Here is a 24,777-nt window from a genome sequence, read left to right as displayed (position 1 = left end):
TTTCATGAACGACAGGCTGATAAATCTAGCAACTGTACTAATCAGCAGTATGATCCTTAAGGAAGTGCTTTGAGTTATAAATATCAATTAGTAAATGTAGGCTTGACGTATTTGTAGCCTTGTTGTACTTTTACATCACAAATATCTCATGCTACATAGACCACTTCCCAAATTGTACTGTTTTACATTTATTTTTCGGTATTATGTCATTAAGTCATATGAACATGAACTTCCTTGTTAATTTTCCAGAAAAGGATTCCATGCATTTTAAATTCCATGCATTTTATGAACTCCTTAAGAGTTAAAACTGATGGGTATTTATCTAGTGAGGACTATATATAGTACTGTATGTAAATGCTGCTTTATGTAGAATGAAAATAAAATTATGTAGTCCAAGAGAACGAGTGATATATTTATATATGGTAATATTAGATTTCAGTTTTAATTATATAATGGGGAAGGGAAATCTACTTTTTAGATTGGATGTGTCCAACCCAATTTTTCCAAAAATGTTGCAGTTACAAACTTCTGAGGCCTGGTTGTGCTGATTGGATATTCTGAGAGTTATAATTTAAGACTAATTGGAAATTGTTAGATTGGGGCAATGATTCCTACTACATTCTGGAATCCTTCTTAAGTATTGTATAAATAGGGCTCCAAAATCTAAAATTATTAGCACCATTAAAGCTGCCCCTTAAATATATTTGGAAGAAAACAAGAATGAAGGGAGTAATAAATGAAAACATTTATATATTGAAAATATATATCACTACCAATCTACTCTGAGTGATAAGCAATTTATTTGCTTATACACACACATATAATTTTTAATGCTGATAATGTGTATCTCACAATCCTGACTAACATTAAAAATGATTCAGTACAAAAAAGAAAAAGCAAGACACTATATCGATTTCACAAAACTGAAACAGTTATATTTGACACTCTTAACATCCTAGCACTAATATCTGGAGAAAAAAACAGATTTTAATTAACTTTCAAAAAACTAAGAGGATCAGAACCTTTGGATCTCAAAATCCATAATCAAGACAAGCTGCAAAAGTATTGTTTTTCCCAGTATTGTTTTGAAATACACTGCTCAAAAAAATAAAGGGAACACAAAAATAAGACATCCTAGATCTGAATGAATGAAATATTCTTATTAAATACATTGTTCATTGTATAGTTGAATGTGCTGACAACAAAATCACACAAAAATTATCAATGGAAATCAAATTTAGCAGCCCATGGAGGTCTGGATTTGGAGTTACACTCAAAATTAAAGTGGAAAAAAACACTACAGGCTGACCCAACTTTGATGTAATGTCCTTAAAACAAGTCAAAATGAGGCTCAGTAGTGTGTGTGGCCTCCACGTGCCTGTATGACCTCCCTACAACGCCTGGGCATGCTCCTGATGAGGTGGTGGATGGTCTCCTGAGGGATCTCCTCCCACAACTGGACTAAAGCATCCCCCAACTCCTGGACAGTCTGAGGTGCAACGTGGTGTTGGTGGATGGAGCAAGACATGATGTCCCAGATGTGCTCAATTGGATTCAGGTCTAGGGAACGGGCGGGCCAGTCCATAGCATCAATGCCTTTGTCTTGCAGGAACTGCTGACATACTCCAGCCACATGAAGTCTAGCATTGTCTTGCATTAGGAGGAATCCAGGGCCAACCGCACCAGCATATGGTCTCACAAGGGGTCTGAGGATCTCATCTCGGTACCTAATGGCAGTCAGGCTACCTCTGGTGAGCACATGGAGGGCTGTGCGTCCCCCTAAAGAAATGCTACCCCACACCATTACTGACCCACTGCCAAACCGGACATGCTGGAGGATGTTGCAGGCAGCAGAACATTCTCCATGGCATCTCCAGACCTTGTCATGTCTGTCACATGTGCTCAGTGTGAACCTGCTTTCATCTGTGAAGAGCACAGGGCACCAGTGGCAAATTTGCCAATCTTGGTGTTCTCTGGCAAATGGCAAACGTCCTGCACAGTGTTGGGCTGTAAGCACAACCCCCACCTGTGGATGTCGGGCCCTCATACCACCCTCAAAGGGTCTGTTTCTGACCGTTTGAGCAGCCACATGCACATTTGTGGCCCGCTGGAGGTTATTTTGCAGGGCTCTGGCAGTGCTCCTCCTGTCCCTCCTTGCACAAAAGCGGAGGTAGCAGTCCTGATGCTGGGTTGTTGCCCTCCTACGACCTCCTCCACGTCTCCTGATGTACTGGCCTGTCTCCTGGTAGCACCTCCATGCTCTGGACACTACGCTGACAGACACAGCAAACCTTCTTGCCACAGCTCGCATTGATGTGCCATCCTGGATGAGCTGCACTACCTGAGCCACTTGTGTGGATTGTAGACTCCGTCTCATGCTACCACTAGAGTGACAGCACCGCCAGCATTCAAAAGTGACCAAACTATCAGCCAGAAAGCATAGGAACTGAGAAGTGGTCTGTGGTCACCATCTGCAGAACCACTCCTTTATTGGGGATGTCTTGCTAACTGCCTATGCTTTCCACCTGTTGTCTATTCCATTTGCACAACAGCATGTGAAATTGATTGTCAATCAGTGTTGCTACCTAAGTGGACAGTTTGATTTCACAAAAGTGTGATTGACTTGGAGTTACATTGTGTTGTTTAAGTGTTCCCTTTATTTTTTTGAGCAGTGTATTTGCCATGTATTAGATATTACTTGGAATTAACCTTTTCTTTAAAAGGAAAAGGAATTTCAGTAACACATAAGCTTTTATGGCAGAGAATATCTTCTTCTTTGATGTGAAGAGGTAGCATTATAATATGATTTGAGGACGGTATGTGTTTTTATCTACTTCAGTAACAGAAAAGTTATCTGTGGAGATTCACCAGATCTTAGTTGTCTCAAAGGTGCTTTTTCAAAAGGCAACTGAACTGTTTTTTCCTGATTTTTTTTTTTACTGATAAGTACCGTCCCCCCTTCCCATTCCATCATCAGAACTGATGAAGTTTCTTGGATCAGAAGTGAAATGTTTTCTTCTTCCTCAAGGAAAAACAAAACAAAACAGTCCAGTTGCCTTTTGAAAAGGCATATTTGAGACAGAAAAGTTATCTGTTTAAATAATAAGGGGACAAATTTTGTCCAAGCAGGTTTTCTTCTGTTAGCTATAAAGCTCAGAAATTTTTTTCTGAGATTTTCTGTTTTCCAAAACTGAGAGACTGGTGAGTCTTTCATTTAAACTTTTTTTCAATTCCTTTATCTAAACTCATATATTGTCTGGATTTTTTTTAAAAGATTGACAGGGCAGTAGGACATGTATTTATATTAACTACAGACAAGGTGGGGTTTTTTAGAAACCAGATTTACCATGCGTTGTGAGAATACTAAATAAAATGGATCAGAATATTTTCAGTATTTTACAAGAACAAGACAAACAACTATTCAATATTCCTTGTGATAGGGATGAGTCAGTAAATTATTGAGGATGTATAAGACATGACTTAAAAACATTAACCTTAAAGCCCATTAGAACTTCTTTAAAATCTGATCAATTATTTTCAGAGTAAATTTATTTTCCATGAAACTAACACATATTTTAGCCTGAAAGGGGAAGCATGTACAAAAAAAGAGGAAGATTCTCAGCATCAGGCACATTTAAAAACATTATTAACAGTAATAATGATAAACTCAAAGAACTCTAGAGGAAAACCATGAAATAATCATGCAAGCATACAAGAATAAAATAAAATCAACACAATTCCAGCAACCAGAAATGAAATAGATGCAGGAAAACATAACAATAGCAAAATTGCTGAAAACTAAATTTTAAAAAATCTGAAAAATAAATGGAAACAATTAGATGGCTTGTAATCTTCCAACACATTTATCTATGAGAGAGTAATATATCGGGATAATCCCAAGCTTTACAGAAAGATAGAAATATTTTAAAGAAAAACTTAAGTGGTTGAGACATATACACAAACAAAATTATTCAGCAGGCTATTAAGAATATTTTGCCTCATATTTTGCAGAATTAAAAAGACTTTTAGAAAAAAAGGAGCAAATCTGCAAAATGACTACTGAAGACACTTGAATTAAAAGTGCAGAACTGCAGAATATTAAGCAGGAGAATATGACATCCTGAAAGGAAGTATGGTTATTGCACTAGAGTGGAAAATAAGATTCTACTCTAAGTTACTGTAAATGCATTGTGTATATGTGCATATGTGTGTGGGGGGGAGTGGGGGCTGTTGTTTCCTACTCCCTTTGCTTTCCCATAATAATTCCACCCAGAGCTATTAATTTCAGATGAATGGCCGTATAAATTGAATAAATACATACATACATAAATAAAACTCCATGCTTTTCTTTGTTGTTACCAAAATTTACACAGAAAGGATCTCTTTTGAAAGCACATTTGCTTTTTCAGGTGGATCCCTAGAGCAGGCAAAGGTTTACCTCAGATTTGGATTAGATAAACTGAATCTGATAAACTTGAAAATATTCTAACCATTAGAGACCTTTGGAGCAATGTGCGGGTGTGAGATTAGATTTCCTTTCCCATGCAGCACCAAAGTTAAGGGGCTCTCCTAATACCAGAGGAAATAATCAGGTGCTTTGACCAGACATGATCTTTCAGCCTAATTTGCATCACAGGGGAGTTCTTTAACAGGAGGTTGTTTATATACTTTTCTAAAGAAAAGCAGGGAGATAAAGTTTACAAGTAAGCAACTAAATATAAAAAGAAATAGGGAGGATTAGCATGCATCTTCACATATTGGCCTCCACAGAATGTTATAGGTCATCGGGTTGTTTTTAACTCCTAGTGACCACATAGATATCTTTCCAAGAGCTTGCTGTAGGTGAGCCCTACAGAGTGGTATCACTGCCCATAATCAGATGGTGTAAAAAGCATGTCTTGTTCCTTGTTCACTGGCAAAAAACCCCAACAAGCCAGCTATCCTGTCCATTTGACTTGTGGTAATTGCCCGCTAGGAACTGACTAGCTGACTAGTACTATATGTTTGTATGTGTGTGTGTGTGTGCGTGTGTGCGTGCGTGTGTGTGTGTGGGAGAGAGAGAGAGAGAGAGAGAGAGAGAGAGGGGAGGGAGGGAGGGAGGGAGGGAGGGAGGGAGGGAGAGAGAGAGAGAGAGAGAGAGAGAGAGAGAGAGAGAGAGAGAGAGAGAGAGAGACCAGTTATGTCCAATTCTAAGGGATGGTGTGCATCTCGGTTTCTTGGCCAAGGGAGCCAGCGTTGGCAAAAGACAATTTTGAAGCTCTTCTTGCCAGCGGCAAAGAGGCAGCCATTAAAGCTGCTGAAGTTGGGACAGCTCCGAAATGGAAGAGAACAGAGAGAGAGAGTGTGCCGGTTTGGTGAGAACTTTTTCTTTATTCTAAGATCTGAAAGGACACCTTAAGGAAAAGAAAGAATCTGTAAAAGTTTTGACAGAAGTGATTAAGTGGCGATTTTAAACAGGAATGTCAAAGTAATGTTTTTTTTCTTCTCATTGCTGGATTTTCTATACATGATCTTATATTTTGAAACTGGACTGGTTTTTTCTTTTTCATCTATTTTTTTTTCTCCTTTTTGATTTTGTAACTATTTTAGGCTAGAGACTCCCATTTAGTTATTTCTTTTTTTTAATATATTTTTCTTTTTTTTATTAATTCTTATTGCATTTTGTTTGGAAAAGGAGGGGGAAAGTGAAAGCAAAGAAACTTTGTAACACTGCCAACTAGAGGCTTGGAAATATTCTATTTCTCTTGTGACCAGACAAAGCTGAGAAAGAAAGAACTGAGCCTTTTTTTTCAAGGACATTGCTATTCGATAAGATAGAGGGAAGAGCATGGGAGAGTATTATTGCAGGTGCTCTTCTGGGTTTCTATCAACAGCTGGAGTCTGGTGCTGAAGGTTATAGAAAAAGAAAAGGTGATAAGTTTCTGGAGAAGATTGTTATAACAAGAGCCTTGGATAACTAAACAAAGTGCAGTGTGTTTTCTTGATTTTTTCTAAGCTGTGCTACTGCTCCTCAACAGTTTACTTTTTGAAATAGCTATTTGGACTTTTAGTTCTTTGGAACTTGTCTTTGCTTTTTTTTTATGCTTGTCCTTGGAAGTTAATTTTTTACGTTTGTTTTTTATTTTAAAAGAAAAGTTTTAGTATTAATGATTCCCTTCCTTTTCTTTTTAAGGGAGCAGCCCTTTTTTCCCCTCTTTTTGATTTTCTGGTATTTTTGTTTTTCCATCTACCTCCAATACTGGTTTTTTCTTTCTTTTTATCTTCCTGGCTTTTTTTTTCTTTCTTTTTCTCTTATGCAGTCTTTTATATTTGAGACCTCTTAATTGGATTAAGGTGTTGAAGAACCTGAAGAATTTTTCCTTTTTTTTAAAGCTTTTTATTCTTCACTTTTCCATCTTTTTTTAGGATTTTACAACTTCTTCTCTTTTGTGTATGTTTATGGTTTTTTCCTTCATTTTTGAATTTTCATTGTTATCTAATTAATCGATTGGATTAAGGTATACAAGAACCTGAAGAAATTCTTTTTTCTTTTATTATTATTATTATTATTTGGCTTCTTTTTTCCTACTATTTTTATTTGGAATCGCAATTGGTTACTTTACAATCGGATTAAGGTCTAGAAGAACCTGAAGATTTTGAATTGTTTGAAATGAGTAGGAAATTAACAGCTACCTGCTCTTCAACTTCTACTTCCTCCTCTCCACCATCTGAAGGACAACGTTTAATACAGACAACGTAAAGGCAAGAGAAAGAACAAGAAAAAGAAAAAGTGACCCTGCAGATGATTATGCAAGGAATTCAAAACATTCAAACAAGATCAGAGGATAATGAAAAGAGAATAGAGAACATCAAACAAAGAACAGGGAAAACTGATGAAAAAGTCGAGAACATCCAACAAATGATGATGAAGAATGATGAGAGACTACTAAAAATTGAAGAAGAAGATAAACAAAGAGATAAGAAGATTGGAGACATTGATACCAGATTAACTGTAGTTGAACAAGATAAAAGTGGTATGCTGAGATGGGAGATGGACAGATCAGAATTTTATCTTAGATTCCAAAACATAGAGGAAGAAAAAGGACAAAATCTAGCTGAGATAATGATAGAAATATTGGCTGAAGCTTTGGAAATAACGGAAGAGAAGATGATGGATGGAATAGATGAGGTTTATCGAGTCTTCACAAGATATGCAATGAGAAATAGCCTACCAAGAGAAGTCCACATCAGATTTACAAAGAAAGCCATTAAAATGCAAATATTGCAAGTGGCAAGAGAGAAAACATTGAAATATAAAGATAAGGAGATTGTGGTTTTGAAACAAGTACCCAGAAGAGTGAGAGATGAGAAGAGAATACCGATTCTTGACCAAATTGCTACTTTAAAAAGAGGTGAATTATAGATGGCTGATTCCAGAAGGTTTAATGTTCACATGGCAAGAACAGAGATACAGAATTGATTCAATTGAGAAAGCTGAATCATTTTATACAGAATTTGTCAGAGGGAAAGAGGAAGAGGCAGAAAAAGAAATTTCACTAATTGAATTCCAAGAGGACTGCCAAATGATCACTGAAAAAGAGGAAGGTGCAGTAGGTGGAAAGGAGGAAGCCAAAGGTCAACGTGAACCAAGATCCACAAGAGCTGCCAATCCTAATTATAAAATATAACCATAGAAGAGAAAAAAACTGATTACAATTAATATAAATGGACTTAATTCAGCCGTTAAAAGAAGGAAAACTTTCCATAAATTAGAGAAATTAAAATTTGATATAATCTGCCTACAAGAAGTACATATTAAAAAGCAATATGAACAATTGTTGATACAGCCAAAACTAGGGAAAATATTTACCTCCTTGACACAATGCAAGAAAAGAGGAGTGGTTTTATATATTAAAGAGACTATTCCAGCGAAATTGATTTATACTGATGACGACGGAAGAATACTAATGGTGGAAATAATGGATAATAATACGAAAACACTCCTGATTGCAATCTATGCCCCGAATGATAAACAAGAAGAATTCTATAACAAATTACACATGAAAATAATTGGACTGGACTAAGTTAATATAGTTATGATGGGAGATTTTAATGGAATTGTAGACAACAAACTGGACTATACAGCACAGAAAACAATAAAGCAAAACAGAAAGACTCTCCCTAAATCTTTTTTTAATATGGTAGATGAAATAAACTTAAAAGATACATGGAGAGAAAGAAATGCTAAAATTAAACAATACACCTTCTACTCAAATAGACACTTATCATGGTTCAGAATAGATATGATATGGTTGTCATCAGAATTGTTAGCTAATATCCAAGAAATAAATATTGAAACAAGTACTTGGGCAGATCACAATCCAATGACAATTAAATGGAAAGGACAAAGAAGAAGATCTAGATGGACGCTGAATAATACTATTTTAAAGGAAAAAGACTTCACACAGTGGATGGAGAAAGAACTGGCTTTTTTCTTTAGAGAAAACAAAAAAGAAGATAGATCAATCCAGAATGTATGGGATACAATGAAGGCATATGCCAGAGGCTTGATAATAGACTATACAAGGAAAAGAAATACCATGAAAAGATTAGCCTCTAAGGCATTAGAGGATGAGTATAAAGGACTTGAAAAAGAGCTACAGAAAATGCCACAGAAAAAGGACATTAAGTTAAAAATGGATATAACCAAACATAAAATGGGTCTAATAGAAAAAGAAGAATTAACACAGAAAATTAGAGGTGCTAAACAGAATTACTTTGAAGATACAAATAAACCAGGTAGATGGTTAGCATATAAATTGAGAAAGGAGAAAGAATCAAGGAAAATATTGCAATTAATAGATGACCAAGGCCAAGTTTGCTATGTTAGTAAAGAGAAGAAGGAAATCATTCGAGACTATTATGCGAAACTATACACACAAGAGAATATTGATGAGGAAAGAGTTAAATAGTATTTACAGAATGCTAATTTACCCCAGATACCTAAAGAGATTGAAACAATGTTAGAAAGCAATATAATGATGATGGAGTTAACTGAAGCACTCAAGAAGCAAAATAATGGAAAGGCACCAGGCCCAGATGGACTTCCGGCAGAATTTTACAAAACATTACAAGAATCATTGAATCTTCCATTGCTAGAAGTTATGAATGAAGTTATGTTAAAGAAGAGGATACCCAAATCATGGTCAGAAGCTTATATTACACTTGTTCCAAAAGAGGAGGCCGATCCATTACAAATCAAGAACTATAGACCTATTTCCCTACTAAACGCAGATTATAAAATTTTTGCTTCAATATTGGCAGAAAGAATTAAAAAATACTTAAATAATTTTATTCATCCTGATCAAAATGGATTTCTGCCAAAGAGACAAATTAAAGACAATAGGAGAGTAATCTTGGACACTTTGGAATATTACGAGGCACATCCTGAAAAACAAATGGCTTTGATATTTCTAGATGCACAGAAGGCATTTGATAATGTGAATTGGCGATTCATGTTGTTATTGCTGGAACAGATGGGCTTTGCTAGAAAATTTATTCAAGCAATAGAAGCTATATATCATAAGCAAATGGCAAAGGTAATGATAGAGGGAGAACTGACAGACTCTATTGATATAAGAAAAGGAACAAGACAAGGGTGCCCACTGTCACCTCTGTTGCTTGTGTTAACTTTGGAAGTGCTAAATAGAAATATTAGAGATGAAAAGAATATAAAAGGGATGAAAATTAAAAAGGAAGAATTTAAGTTGCAAGCATTTGCAGATGATCTGGTTTTTATTCTAGAAGACCCACTAGAAACAGCATTAAAATTGATAGAAAAGATAGAGACATTTGGAAAGGTGGCTGGTTTGAAAATAAATAAAGATAAGACAAAGATCTTGACAAAGAATATGCTATCAAGACAAAAGGAAGAACTGGCAGACTTATTGAAAATTCAGGTTACGAATAAGATCAAGTACTTGGGGATATACTTGACAGCAAGATGCAGTACACTAAAAGAAAATAATGATATGAAACTTAAACAGCAGATAGCGCTCGATTTGGCGAAATGGGAAAATTTACAACTGTCATTAATAGGGAGAATATCAACAATCAAGATGAATATATTACCCAGAATTTTATATTTGTTTCAAACAATTCCAATTAGGCTTGGAAAAGACTATTTTGAAGATTAAATAAAATTGTGTTGAAATTTATATGGCAAGATAAGAAAGCGAGAATAAAGTTAAAACTTTTGCAAGATGCTAGAATAAGAGGAGGATTTGGTTTGCCTAATTGGGAGTTGTATTACCAAGCTACAAATTTGATGTGGGTTAAGGAATGGATAACATTAAGAAATACTAGATTGTTGACATTAGAAGGACATGATCTGTTGTTGGGGTGGCCTGCTTTTCTATGGTATAAAGGAACTAAAACACAGGGGTACTTTAGAAGACATTATATACGGGAGTCTCTGTGGTTAAACTGGGAGAAGATTAAAAGACAATGTTATTTGAAAATTCCAGTCTGGTTATCGACTATTGAAGCATTTTCTTATCCTATAATATAGAAAAAGGAACAAACAGTTAGATATGGTGAAATATTGAATGAAAAGGGTGAACTTAAATCTATACAAAAACTAGAGGAACAAGGTATAAAGATGAATTGGTTTTCATATGCGCAAATACATTCAAGGTATGATAAAGATTTTAAAACAGAAGGTTTCTATGATAAACTGGCTGATTTAGATAAGATTTTGACAGGTACTGATGAAAAGGTGATTAAAAAATTGTATGGATATTTATTAGAAATTAAACTAGAAGAAGAACAAGTTAAAGAAACTATGATTCCTTGGGGGAAGAATTTTGGATATGGGATTGATTTAGAGAAATGGCAAAAATTGTGGTCTCAAAATTATAAAGTGACAATGTCAACAGCATATAAAGAAAATTTGTATAAGATGTTTTACAGGTGGCATTTCCCCCCCGACCAGAATAGCAAGAATGTTCAAGAATAAATCCGAAAAATGTTGGAAATGTCATCAGACACCTGGCTCATATTACCATATGTGGTGGACTTGTGCGGATGCTAAAAAATACTGGACTAAAATCCACACGCGGTTGGAAAAAATGACAAAAAAGCATATAGACTTGAAACCAGAGATATTTTTATTGGGAATTTTACCTGAGATATATAGTAAAGATTTGAAATACTTGATTGTAAATGTATTAACAGCGGCTAGGATTGTATTTGTTAAAAACTGGAAAAATGAGAAAATACTATCACAGGAGGAAATTATTAAGAAAATATTGGAATGTGCTGAAATGAGCAGATTGACATTTGAAATTAGAGAACAGGATGATAAACAATTTTATAAAGTTTGGGATCTATTCTATCAATGGTTAGACAATAAAGTATAGTAACGAAATATGTAGACTTTTGGAAAATACTAAATATATAAAGATGTATTCTTTTCTTATTATATCTACAAAATGTTTTTAGGATAGATTTGGGATGATAATATGAATTGTCACAAAACAAATTAAGTAAAATATGATTATTTTCCAAAGCATGAATGAATAAAAGTATAGTCAAATGATTGACTAATAATGATAGCAATGTATTTAATATTGGATTGAAAATATGAGATCATATACAATGTAATTGCAATTGAAGACTACGAAAAGAAGCACAAAACAATTTGTAAACCAACCGGCACACTGTATGTACATATATGGAAGATGGCCTTATGTTTTTATGTTTTATTTGTTTATGTTTGTTTTTAAAACCAATAAAAATATTTTTTTTAAAAAAAGACAATTTTGTAGTCATGTCATCAGCATGACTATAGACTGAGATGCACAGAACACTGTTACTTTCCCACTAAAGTGATACCTATTTATATAGTCACATCTGCATGCTTTCAGGTGGAGCTGGGGAACATAATGGAAACTCACCCTGTCTGATGACATTCAGATCTTGAACCGCTGAGCCATTGCACATGCACATGCACATGAACATGCACATACACATATACAAATATAAAGACTACAAAAAATAAAAATCTACTTTATAAGCATTCGTTTGGAATAGCTGAAAATGGTTTATGTATTAAGCAAAACAGGAACACTGCAATGGCAGCTGGGAAAAGAAAATGTTATTTAAATATTATTCTTTACAAGGGTTCATAAACTTTTCAGGTTATGGAACTTGGTAAAAAATGTTCTGGAATCTTTAATCAAGAGGGAAATCACTAATGATAAAAATAGCAATAAGCTTATTGTAGTTTATTTGGGCAAATTATATAGTATATTAAAAAGCAAATTATTGTCCCAGATACTTATTTTAAGTAAATTATTTATTGTAAATGCAAAATTAACATTTCCAGCATACAAAAATTAAAACTTGACTCTCACAATTATTTCGGTAGCTAAGGTTTAATCAAACATATCAATGTTCAGTGACTCAGATGTAATTGCTGATGGATGCCTGGCCATTTTCAAGCAATATTATTTCTTCTTCATTATCGTCAAGATTGGTTTATCTTCGATCCACATCAGTTTTTCAGAGAATCTTAAAGATTCTGAAAGTTTGAAAAAAACTATTTTACAGAATATAACAGTGAAAAAAATATTTTTACAAGCTTAAAGTTATCCCACTAATGAATAACTATGCAGATGAGTCACAGCTATCAATCATTTTAATATATTACAGTTAGATTCTATTCACTTTTTACAGATTTTTTTTATCGCAGCTATTTGTTTTGTAGCTATTCCTATTTCTCTTTTCCCACAACAACAACCCTAGAGAGAGAGAACAATTAGCTAAAAGTCACTCAGTGATAGGGATCAAATTTGTTCTTTTCCATTACTATACTATTAGCTGTGAGAAATCAAGATCTGGAGAGGGTGGTGTTAAGTTTATTCCCATTGAGAACTGAGAAATCAAAGCTTTTCCTGCTTCCCCAGAAAGCTCTGCAGGTAAATAGTGACCTTGATCAGATGGGGTGGGGATGAAAGTAAAGCCTCCCTACCAAAGTCTCTGCAGGGAAGATTGCTTTTGCCATCAATGGCAGAAGAAAACAGGGTGGTAGGAAGATATTAGAATTGACCATTACCTATGTGAGGGTGTGTGTTGTGTATAGGTGAGACAGAGAAAGTGCAAAAGATCAAAATATTCTGCAACCATTAATTTAGTTCTTCACCATAGACAGGTTATGATCTACCCCATATTGATGGAAAGGTGGGTGCTGAATAAGGACACAAATAACAAGCAACACTTAGTCCAGACTGCAATGTTTTCTGGAACAGTTAACTTCAAGAAAAAAATAATCTTTCTACGATATATGAAAGGGATAGTAAAATAAATTACAGGTATGTTGAGAATTTCTGCTCATAGCTGCTCACAAGTTGTCTAATCATGCTCTGGGAAGACCACAAGCAACTGGGATAGGTAATTAAAGCTTTAAGGAGAATTCCATCACAGGTTATCTTTGTGTGTGAGAGAGAGTGGGGGGGGGGGTCGGGGAGGGAGGGAGGGAGAGGGGGGGTGAATATCTGTATTTGATATTGGTATTGGTATGTAGCACTGAAGTTTTCCAAATTTGGTTTCTGGATGCAGATCCTTCATTACCCTTCATTTAGATCAAATCATCAGAACAGAAACCTTGGAAAAATGAGGTTCACTAGTTGGCAGGACTTTGCAAAAATTTGGATGAAATGATCTTGTGGCCAGTTTTGTTTTGCAAATGATTTATATCATATTGGTGATAGATTATTTGTTTGGCTAATAAGGAAATTCTGTATTGGTTGTTTTCTATGTAACCAATATTGTTGATGTACTGGGATTGTTGTTGTTCTTTTCCTGTGTTTGATGTTGGTTATTAGATTATAAATATTATTTTTCTATTTAAATCATTAATATGGGGATCAGCAGCGAATACTTTTTTAAAATATAAAATGAATATTAACAAAGGATTAAAAAACCTGTTTTTGTCTCAGACAAAATCTAGACAAAATAATTGACAAAGACTTGTCAATGAGTCAATATCAGATGAGCCAATATTAGCTGAAACTCAGCCCCACAGGCAGAGTTCCAGCTAACTACTTTATTATGTTCTGCCTTCAATACAGGCATTTCCCCAGTCTGGCAGCATTCTCTTTGGAACAATTAAATAAACCTCCAAGGCATTTAGGGAAGGTCAGTCCTAGCTCTTTTGCAGTTGGACAGTGACTCAAGGCTAACTCTGTGCTTGATGTCTTCTCTGCTGGGTTGGGTGCTTCGCAACAGTAACTAATATCCCAACCTGCAGGCCCTAGGTTGATTCATTCATTTAGAAAATGTGTATCTTATATGTGACAATTCTAGGCACCTCACAATGAAATTTATTAAAAATGAGAATAACTATAACCACTTGAACTCCATAGACCTTATATCTCATCCACTACATTTGCTAGGGTCATTTTCTATCTAGCCTAATGCTTGATGGTTTTCACACCCTCTTCATACCCTTCTAGAAGGCTAATAGGGCAGGGCCTCCAAATATCAGGGAGACACTGTTCCATAGGGTCAGGACAGCCATAGAAAACATGCATCTCTTAGGTCACGTCAGATGCAATATTTAAAGGAAGGAATATGGAACATACCCACCCTGACAGGATGTAGTTATTCTCAAGGAGAAGCAGTCCTTTACCTGTAGATAATCTGCCCCTGTGCCATTTAGGACGTTAATGGTGATAACCAGCACCTTGATAACCAGCCAAGCCTCCTTCAATTGACCCCAACCCACTGGGTTCACAACCTCTGGTGATCACAGAAAAAGAAGTGCAAGATCTATTTCACAGACAAAAGCCAGGAAAAACACCAGGGCCAGACAAGATAACTCCTTCTTGCTTAAAAGTCTGTGCTGACCAATTGGCCCCCATCTTTACCCCAATCTTCAATAAATCATTATAGATGTGCTATGTTCCTTCTTGCTTCAAATGCTCTACTATCATCCCAGTGCCAAAGAAGCCCTCGATCAAGGGACTGAATGACTACAGACCAGTTGCTCTAACATCAGTAGTTATGAAAACCTTTGAAAGGCTAGTGCTGGCCCACCTGAAAACCATCATGGATCCACTGTTAGATCCCATGCAGTTTGCATACCGAGCAAATAGACTGACAGATGATGCTGTTAATATGGCTCTGCACTACATCCTACAACACCTTGAATCTCCAAATACCTACACAAGGGTCCTCTTTGTAGACTTCAGTTCAGCATTCAATATCATCATTCCAGACATTCTTCTAGCTAAACTAAACCAGCTAGGAGTACCTGAACACACTTGTAAGTGGATTATAAACTTCCTAACAGACAGGAAGCAGTAGGTGAAGCTAGGCAGAATCACATCTGATACCTGTACAATTAGCACAGCCTCCCCCCCACAAGGCTGTGTGCTTTCTCCACTTCTCTTCTCCCTATATACGAATAACTACATCTCAAACGATCAATCTGTTAAAATACTGAAGTTTGCAAATACAACAGTGATTGGCCTCATTCGAGACAACAATGAATCTGCATACAGACAGGAGGTTGTACAACTTACCTCGTGGTGTAACCGGAACAATCTGGAATTGAACACACTCAAAACTGTAGAAATGGTGGTAGACTTTAGAAGAAACCCTCCCATACTACCACCTCTTACAATACTAGATAACACAGTATTAACAGTAAAGACTTTCAAAATTCTAGGTTCTATCATATCACAAGACCTAAAATGAACACCTAACATCAAAAATATCATCAAAAAAGCACAACAAAGAATGTCCTTTCTGCGCAAACTCAGAAAGCTCAAACTGCCCAAGAAGCTGATACAGTTCTACAGAGGAATTATTGAGTCTATCATCTGCACCTCTATAACCGTCTGGTTTGGTTCTGCAACCCAACAGGACAGACACAGACTTCAGAGTATAATTAGGACTGCAGAAAAAACTATTACTACCCACCTGCCTTCAATCGAGGACCTGTATACTACACCAGACAAAAAGATGGCTGTGTAAATATTTACAGACCCCCCACATCCCGGACATAAACTATTTCAACTCCTTCTCTCAAAACGATGCTATAGAGCAGTGGTTCCCAAACTTTTTCAGTCCACTGCCGCCTTGGTGCTACAAACTCATCCTCAATGCCCCCCACCCAGGGGCGGGATTCAAATTTCTGTGGGCGTGGCCTAATTTGAGAGTGTGGTTTGCTGGCCACATGACTGGGTGGGTGTGGCTTGCTGGTCACATGACTAGGTGGGCGTGGCTTGCTGGTCACGTGACTGGGTGGGCGTGGTTTGGTGATTGGCAAACCAAATACAAGTGGTCCTCACTTAATGGCCAGTTGCTTAGCAAGTGTTCTAATTTATGAATGGCCTTCCCAGAACTACATGACCTGTTTTTGGAGTTTTGACAGCCATGCACACACATATACACATACTCCCTTCCAACCCAGCTGGAGCAGGTCATTGGAGTAGATTGCTCTTCTTTCCCAACGCTGCATTCGGGGCGAGGCCCCCAGGATCACCCCATTGAGCTCCTTGCACCAGAGCGTGCAAGTCAATGGGGTGATCCTGCAGGGCCTTGCCTCGAATGCGGCGGCGGCGTGATTTTTTTTCTCACCCCTGAATTGTGCCCTGTCACTCACCTCCAGTGCCCCCCTGCCACCTCCTAGCGCCCCCCTGCCGGCCCCCTTGCCTCTCAGCGCTCCCCTAAGGCATCCCACCGCCCCCCCAGGGGGCGGTACCGCCCACTTTGGGAACCACTGCTATAGAGCACTGCACACCAGAACAATTAGACACAAGAACAGTTTTTCCCTGCAAGCCATATTTGTTAAACAAATAATTCCCTCAACACTGTTCACTATTTACAAAGTCTGCACTACTATTACTATTAATAGCTGCTTCAAGGGCTTGAATGACATAAATGAGGCATGAAAGGTTAAATCTCATTCACAAGTTATTAAACATCATACCAAAGATGAACTTCACATAATGTATTTTGCATACAGTGGAGTTTGGCTCATGAAGAATATTTAAATCTTGGCCTCTGACATTTAGCACTGGTTTATTAGGGGCTGAACATGTCACTCTCTCTTTTTGGTAGTTTTTGAGAATGTCTAACCTGTATCTGTTCCTCTTATGCTCTGTACCAATGTTTCTCAGTTCTCAAAAATATAGAATATAGAACAAATGTCCAAAAATAAAGAAGTTGCTTTTTCAAAGCTTATACTGATGACCTTTTTTTCTCCTACCATAGAATATTTCAAAAGGAAACAGCAAAAGAGGTACATGTTATTCAGTAGGCTGCCCTTCCTAGATAAGGAGGTTGTGACAATAATTGGAAAGGGAGAAATTACAGTATTTTAACTCATGTCACTACTCAATATTTTTTCCATAAGTTGCAAGGAAAATAACTATATGACAATGCAGATGCATTGAGAGAAAAACTACATTGTCGGCAAGTTATTGAAAAAGCAGTTTAAAACTAGAGCAGCAGCAACAGGAATGAGTCTATTGAGAAAGAATTTCAAATCTTGTTCCTATAAGTCCTTTGGGCCTCTGTCCCCAGTTATACAGGTGAAACTTAAAAAATTAGAATATCACGCAAAAGTTCATTTATTTCAGTAATGCAACTTAAAAGGTGAACCTAATATATGAGATAGACTCAGTACAAGCAAAGCAAGATAGTTCAAGCCGTGATGTGTCATAATTGAGATGATTATGGCTTATAGCTCATGAAAACCCCAAATCCACAATCTCAGAGAATTAGAATATTGTGAAAAGGTTCAATATTCTAGGCTCAAAGCGTCCCACTCTAATCAGCTAATTAAGCCATAACACCTGCAAAGGGTTCCTGAGCCTTTAAATGGTACCTCAGTCTGGTTCAGTAGGAAGCACAATCATGGGAAAGACCGCTGACCTGACAGTTGTGCAGAAAACCATCATTGACACTCTCCATAAGGACGGAAAGCTTCAAAAGGTAATTGCAAAAGAAGTTGGATGTTCCCAAAGTGCTGTATCAAAGCACATTAATAGAAAGTTATGTGGAAGGGAAAATTGTGGAAGAAAAAGGTGCACAAGCAGCAGGGAGGACCGCAGCCTGGAGAGGATTGTCAGGAAAAGGCCATTCAAAAGTGCTGGGGACTTTCACAAGGAGTGGACTGAGGCTGGAGTCAGTGCATCAAGAGCCACGACACACAGACGGATCCTGGACATGGGCTTCAAATGTCATATTCCTCTTGTCAAGCCACTCCTGAACAACAAACAACATCAGAAGCGTCTTACCTGGGCTAAAGTAAAACAGAACTAGTCTGTTGCTCAATGGTCCAAAGTCCTCTTTTCTGATGAGAGAAATTTTTGCATCTCATTTGGAAACCAAGGACCCAGAGTCTGGAGGAAGAATGGAGAGGCACACACTGCAAGATGCTTGAAGTCCAGTGTGAAGTTTCCACAGTCTGTGTTGATTTGGGGAGCCATGTCATCTGCTGGTGTTGGTCCACTGTGCTTCATTAAGTCCAGGGTCAACGCAGCCATCTACCAGGAGATTTTGGAGCACTTCATGCTTCCTTCCACAGACGAACTCTATGGGGATGCTGACTTCATTTTCCAGCAGGACTTGGCACCTGCCCACACTGCCAAAAGCACCAAAACCTGGTTCAATGACTGTGGGATTACTGTGCTTGATTAGCCAGCAAACTCGCCTGACTTGAACCCCATAGATTATCTATGGGGTATTGCCAAGAGAAAGATGAGAGACATGAGACTGAACAATGCAGAAGAGCTGGAGGCTGCTATTGAAGCATCCTGGTCTTACATAACACCTCAGCAGTGCCACAGGATGATAGCTTCCATGCCATGCCGCATTGAGGCAGTAATTACTGCAAAAGGGGCCCAAACCAAGTACTGAGTACATATGCATGCTTATACTTTTCAGAGGTCCAATATTGTTCTATGTACAATCCTTGTTTTATTGATTGCATGTAATATTCTAATTTTCTGAGATTGTGGATTTGGGGTTTTCATGAGCTGTAAGCCATAATCATCTCAAATATGACACATCTCAGCTTGAACTATCTTGTTTTGCATGTAATGAGTCTATCTCATGTATTAGATTTACCTTTTAAGTTGCATTACTGAAATAAATGAACTTTTGCATGATATTCTAATTTTTCGAGTTTCACCTGTAACTTCCTATTTGAGGTTAGTGCCAGGTAGTTTCTGCTACCAATATTAATCTTACTGAGAATAACTCACCTGATATCCTTCCACTAATTCCTACATGTGAGAGGTTAATGTACTCATATTCCTCCTCCTGCTCTCCTTTCTATAAAAAGAACAGAACAGAATAGAACAATAGAGTTGGAAGGGACCTTAGAGGTCTTCTAGTCCAACCCCCAGCTCAGGCAGGAAACTCTATACCAGTGATGGCTAACCTTTTTGCTGTTGTGTGCCGAAAGTATGTGCATGCGCGTGCCTGCACCCATAATGCAATGCGCTTGTGACTCCCTGCTCCCTGGGGATGCACGCCCCCTGCACACACTGTGCACAATTTCCCCCATGCCACATGGCTCTGCGCATGCGCATGTGTCTCCCATGTGCGCCCCACCCCTGAGCATGTGCAGCAGATACCAACAATCAACTGGCTGGTGGTGCACGCATGCACAGTGTATCTGTTCCGGGCAACGGCTCGTTTGCCAGCAGAAATGGCTCTGCGTGCCACTTCTGGCATGTGTGCCATAGGTTCACCATCACGGCCCTATACCATTTCAGACCAATGTTTGTCTAATCTCTTCTTAAAAACTTCCAGTGTTGGAGCATTCACAACTTCCGGAGGAAAGTTGTTCCACTGATTAATTATTCTAACTGTCAGGAAATTCCTTAATTCTTAATTCCTAACTGTCAGGAATCCTCCTTAATTCTAGGTTGCTTCTCTCCTTGATTAGTTTCTATCCATTTTGTCCTGCTTTGGAGAATAGATCGATTCCGTATTCTTTGTGGAAACCCCTGAGATATTAGAACACTGCTATCATGTCATCCATAGTCCTTCTTTTCATTAAATTAGACATATCCAATTCCAGCATATATGTTTTAGCTTCCAATCCCCTAATCATCTTTGCTGCTCTTCTCTATATAATTTCTATAATCTCAACTTCTTTTTTACGTCATGACAACCCAAACTGGATGCAGTATTCCAAGTGCGGCCTTACCAAGGCATTATAAAGTGGTATTAACACTTCATGTGATCTTGATTTCATCCCTCTGTTAATGCAGCCTAGAACTGTGATGGCTTTTTTGGCAGCTGCAGCACACTGCAGGATCATATTTAAGTGATTTCCCACTAGGACTCTAAGGTCCCTTACACAGTTACTACTATTGAGCTAGGTATTACTTATACTACCATGTTTTCCCAAAAATAAGACCTGGTCTTATTGGGGGGGGGGGGGTTGCTCCAAAATAAGTGCTAGGGAAACACGATTTCAGGATGATCAGCCCTGCTGGGCGCCCCAATCCCCACAGTGTGTGGACAAAAGGTGGCAAGCACACGGGGGCTGATGGTGTCCCGAGCAGCTGTAGCCTGCTGATTGTGGGGGCTGATTACCTGTCCAAGCAGCAGACAGCGGCTGAGGTGCAGGGTGGAAGCATGCAATCTGGACGCACTGTGCAGGCCATGGGAAAACAGAAAGTTGGTGGGCTAGAGTGGGCGGCCAACCACAAGAGGCTTGTCTTCATGTCTCTTGGCTTGCCTGTGGTGCACGTGGAGCATCAGGTTTGTCTGCCTTCTCTTCCTGTATCTCTGCCTCTGTTTTCTGCTGATGCTGCCACATGAAGACGAGCCTCCCGTAGCCATCCACCTGCTCCAGCCCACTGACTCTCAGCTTTCCTGCAGCGCATCCGGATTGCCTGTCTCCCTCCTGCCTCTGCCTCCACCAGTTGCTGGGATGGGTAATCAACTTACTTACTCTGCAAAGGCTATGGCTGGTACTGGACCCCATTGCCCCCATGCCCTCGCTGCCTCCAGTGTTGACCATGCACAGTCCCACCTGGGCTGATGACAATCTTCACTAGGGCTTATTTTTGGGATAGGGCTTATATTAGGCACATGCTTAAAAATCTGGCTGGGGCTTATTTTCAGGATAGGTCTTATTTTTGGAGAAACATGCTATACCTGTGCATTTAGTTTGTCTTGCCTAAACTTTCATAATTTCCCGTTTGCTAATTGTAATCACACATTCCCAACTGCCTCTCCTTTTTCTGATTCAGTTGATCAACCACTGATGTAAACTTTTCCTTCATTGATCATGGGATCAGCAAGCAAGCACTTCATTCAATAGAGAATATTAAAGCAAACATGTTTTATGACCCACATACCAAACAACCTTCTTAAAGCAGCCGATCATGATTATTCACTCATATCAACTATGTATAATTATTGTTCCACTACAAATCTCCATGAAAATTTATTCTCATACAACTCTAGTCTCAGGTTATTGCTCCACAAATATGATGAAATGAACTATGAACCTCATAAACTTGTAACAATAGCAACATTTGTTTTAAGACTACAGATTTTTTTTATGAAACAAAACACAGCTGTTCTTCTGGAAATGTTTAAAATTTAAAATTTTATAAACTGTGATTAATTTACATTTTTGAAAATGTATTGTTCAAATCTGAATGTATAGATTGAAGTCTGTTCAAATATATATGTATTATTAATGTACCAGTTTCTTTCTTTGTATGGGTCCTCCATTATAAGACAAAAAAATAACCTCAAATCTGACACATAATAAACATATAAAGTCATCAGAAAAACAAATATACCTTTAATGAAACAAGGCCAATACTGGCTTTAGGCATAAGCTAAACAAGCTACAACTACAGCCTTAATCTATTGAATCCCAAGGTGGCCAGAGAATCTTCCAAATTTCCCTTCAGAAGAATCTTCCAAATTTCCAAGGAATTTATTAGAAAAAGAGAAGATTAGCGTTAGGATATCCTTACCAAGTATAATGTTTCCTACCCAAACTAGAAGCAACTTCCAGAACTTCTAGATTCTTCAAAGTGTTTTGGACTATTTTCCAGAGTCACTGGGTACTTTGAAATCTTGCTGGAGAAAGAGGCTAGAGAATTTCCCTTTGATATATCAATAAGTAAGCCAGGGCGTGTTTAGCTTCTTTCAAAGCTAAATCCTTTGGGGATTCCCTGTTAAGCAGAATGGAGGGAAAACAGAAACTTCAAGTTTCCTCTGAGAAACTTCCTCCACCCTCGTGCCACTATGAAAGAAGAAGAGGAGGAGGAGGAGGAGGAGGAGGAGGAGGAGGAGACCGGGAGGAGTAACACTCTTTCATACATACACTTAGATTTAAAGTGTACAGATTATGAGAGCTAATCCAGCAGGAATCCCGGGGAATGACATTCAGCATATTCTCAAAGGTGTTGAACATTTCCACAGCTCTGTCAGCTATGATCTTTGCTGATCCAGTCAGGTTTGACAGCAACCAGTCATGTCCTGATCACATCCTGTGTTTGCAAAATCCTCTAAAAGGGACAACATTTGAAATCTCTAGAAGTTGCAGGTGGGTTTCAATCAGAGGTGGTATTTAGCAGGCTCTGACCAGTTCTGGAGACCCGGTAGTGGAAATTTAGAGAACCGGCCAATACTACCTCTGACTGGAGATTTTACAACATCCTTCCCCTGCCATGCTCACCAAGCCATGCCCACAGAACCAGTAGTAAAAAAATTTGAATCCCACCGCTGGTTTCAATACAGTACTAACCTATGCAAAGTACCAAGATGACATGGTGTCTGAACTGAAAGATGGTTACTAGTTGCTTAGCAGGCCAAATTTAAACTGTGGTAATATTTGTCCTAAAACCCATAATGGTTTGGGGCAGTGGTTCCCAAACCTTTTCAGTCCACCGCCCCCTTGGTGCTACAAACTCATCCTTGGTGCTCCCCACCCGGGGATAGGATTCAAATTTGTGTGGGCATGGCCTAATTTGAAGTGTGGCTTGCTGGTTATATGACTGGGTGAGTGTGGCTTGCTGGTCATGTGACTAGGTACGTGGGGCTTGCTGGTCATGTGACTGGGTGGGCGTGGCTTGCTGGTCACATGACCGGGTAGGTATGGTTTGGTGGTCATGCGACTGGGTGGGCATGGCCAGGTGACTGGCAAACCAAATACAAGTGGTCCTCACTTAATGGCTGGTTGCTTAGCAAGTGTTCTAATTTATGACTAGCCTCCCCAGAGCTACTTGACCTGTTTTTGGAGTTTTGACAGCCACGCACACACACACACACACACACACACACACACATATACTCCTAACCCTTCTGGAGCAGGTCATTGGACTAGAATCGACAAAGCATCTCTGATTAGATTCTTGTAGTGAATAGAATCTAATCAGAGATGCTTTGCCGATTCTTGTTGATGTTTTATTTGTATTTCTTTATTTTATGTTGCTGAATTGCACTGACATGTGTGTCCCTTCTTGTGCACATCCCAGAAGCTTTTGTGGTTCTTTGCAGCAAAAATTACTGGCCTCTGGCTTTGCTCTACTTTTCAAACATGCCACCACTGCTGTGTTCTAGGTGCCATCCCATTGATCCTGCTGCATCGGAGAGACCTGCCAAAGCAAGTCCGAGCGGAGTGGGGGGGAAAGGGTGCAAGCTGTTTCCCCCCCACCCTTGCCCCCTAGCCCCAATTCAGCCTCCATGCACATGCGCCCCTTGCCAAGCTACAGAAGGCTGCTGGGGGTGGGGTGGGGTGTCCCAGACCCTGGAGTGAGTGGGTGGGTGGATGGGTGCAAGAGACCCCTTAATCCGTATTGCAACTGGGGAAAGGGTATAAGCCTGTTCATCTCCCCCCGCCATCCTCTCCCCAATTTTCCCAGCTTGGGGGGAAAAAAAACCAGCGCTGCTTTCCCCCCCCCCCAGTCCATTCCTGTGCACGCGCCCATGCACTCCCGCTCGCCCACCCACTTTGCACCGACAGGGCATCCTTCCCCCGCCACTACTGGCAGCTCTTTGGGCATCACGCGGCGCAAGTCCTGCGCAGTGAGGTGGCTGGCTGCCTGCGCAAACTGGCTGGCTTGGAAGGGTTGCTTACCCCATTGAACCCCTTGCACCACTCCGGTGCAACAGTCAATGGGGTAAGCCTGAGAGAGGGAAAGAGAGAGAGAGAGAACTGGTAGAATCCCACCCCTGAATTGCACCCTGCACCCACCTCCAGTCCCCCCCACCTCTTAGCTTCCCCCTGCTGGCCCCCTTGCCTCTTAGCGCCCCCTAAGGCATCCCACCCCCCCAGGAGGCGGTACCGCCCACTTTAGGAACCACTGGTTTAGGGCCTGATAATCTGAAAGATTTCATCATCAGTAAACTATTGAAATCTGTGGCAAAAGCCTGCCCCACCCTTGTGACATAACTGCTATGAGGGATTTGTATATCTGGCACTTGAGGGTGGTCAGTATGCAATCTATTTGTCAAAGAGACCAGGCCTTTAAAGTCAGGTGACCTTCTTTGTGGTTTAATTTTATTTTATCTTCCATTTTTATTTGTATGAGTATATTGTAAAATAATTATAGCATTCTCTCTGAAGGGGTAGGCAGCATACAGTTTATTTTTAAATTAAAAATGAAATTTTAATCTAAATGTTTACATTTGATTTAAAATTATTTGTTACATCTTATACCGTTGGAGAAAAATAAATGTAAAGTTTTAGCTTAAAAATATGGAAAGTTGCTCTATTAGTACTTCCCTTCATGGAAATCT

General features: G+C 38.8%; 1 protein-coding gene across 4 annotated transcripts in view; it reads right to left on the bottom strand.

The window, feature by feature from the left end:
• Nucleotides 1-24,777, bottom strand: part of LOC113409823 (programmed cell death 1 ligand 1-like) — a 60,215-nt gene that overhangs the window by 33,196 nt on the left and 2,242 nt on the right. The window contains exons 1-2 of one of the 4 annotated variants that reach the window (XM_087966617.1): nt 19,726-19,895; nt 18,291-18,504 (exon numbers count right to left, since the gene is read on the bottom strand). The exons of 1 other annotated variant lie outside the window; for it this stretch is intronic. The gene's annotated coding sequence lies outside the window, so the exon portion shown is untranslated. Of the gene's footprint in view, nt 1-18,290; nt 18,726-19,259; nt 19,330-19,725; nt 19,896-24,777 lie in introns of those variants that run through there. 2 more of the 4 variants (XM_087966615.1, XM_087966616.1) reach the window with 2 other exon arrangements.

Source organism: Notechis scutatus, chromosome 5 (assembly GCF_049901735.1).
Source record: "Notechis scutatus isolate UNSWTSFEM ecotype Mainland chromosome 5, rNotScu1.2, whole genome shotgun sequence".
Taxonomy (NCBI): Eukaryota; Metazoa; Chordata; class Lepidosauria; order Squamata; family Elapidae; genus Notechis; species Notechis scutatus.
Note: the sequence above shows the minus strand (reverse complement) of the source record. Positions and strands in the feature narration are given on the sequence as shown.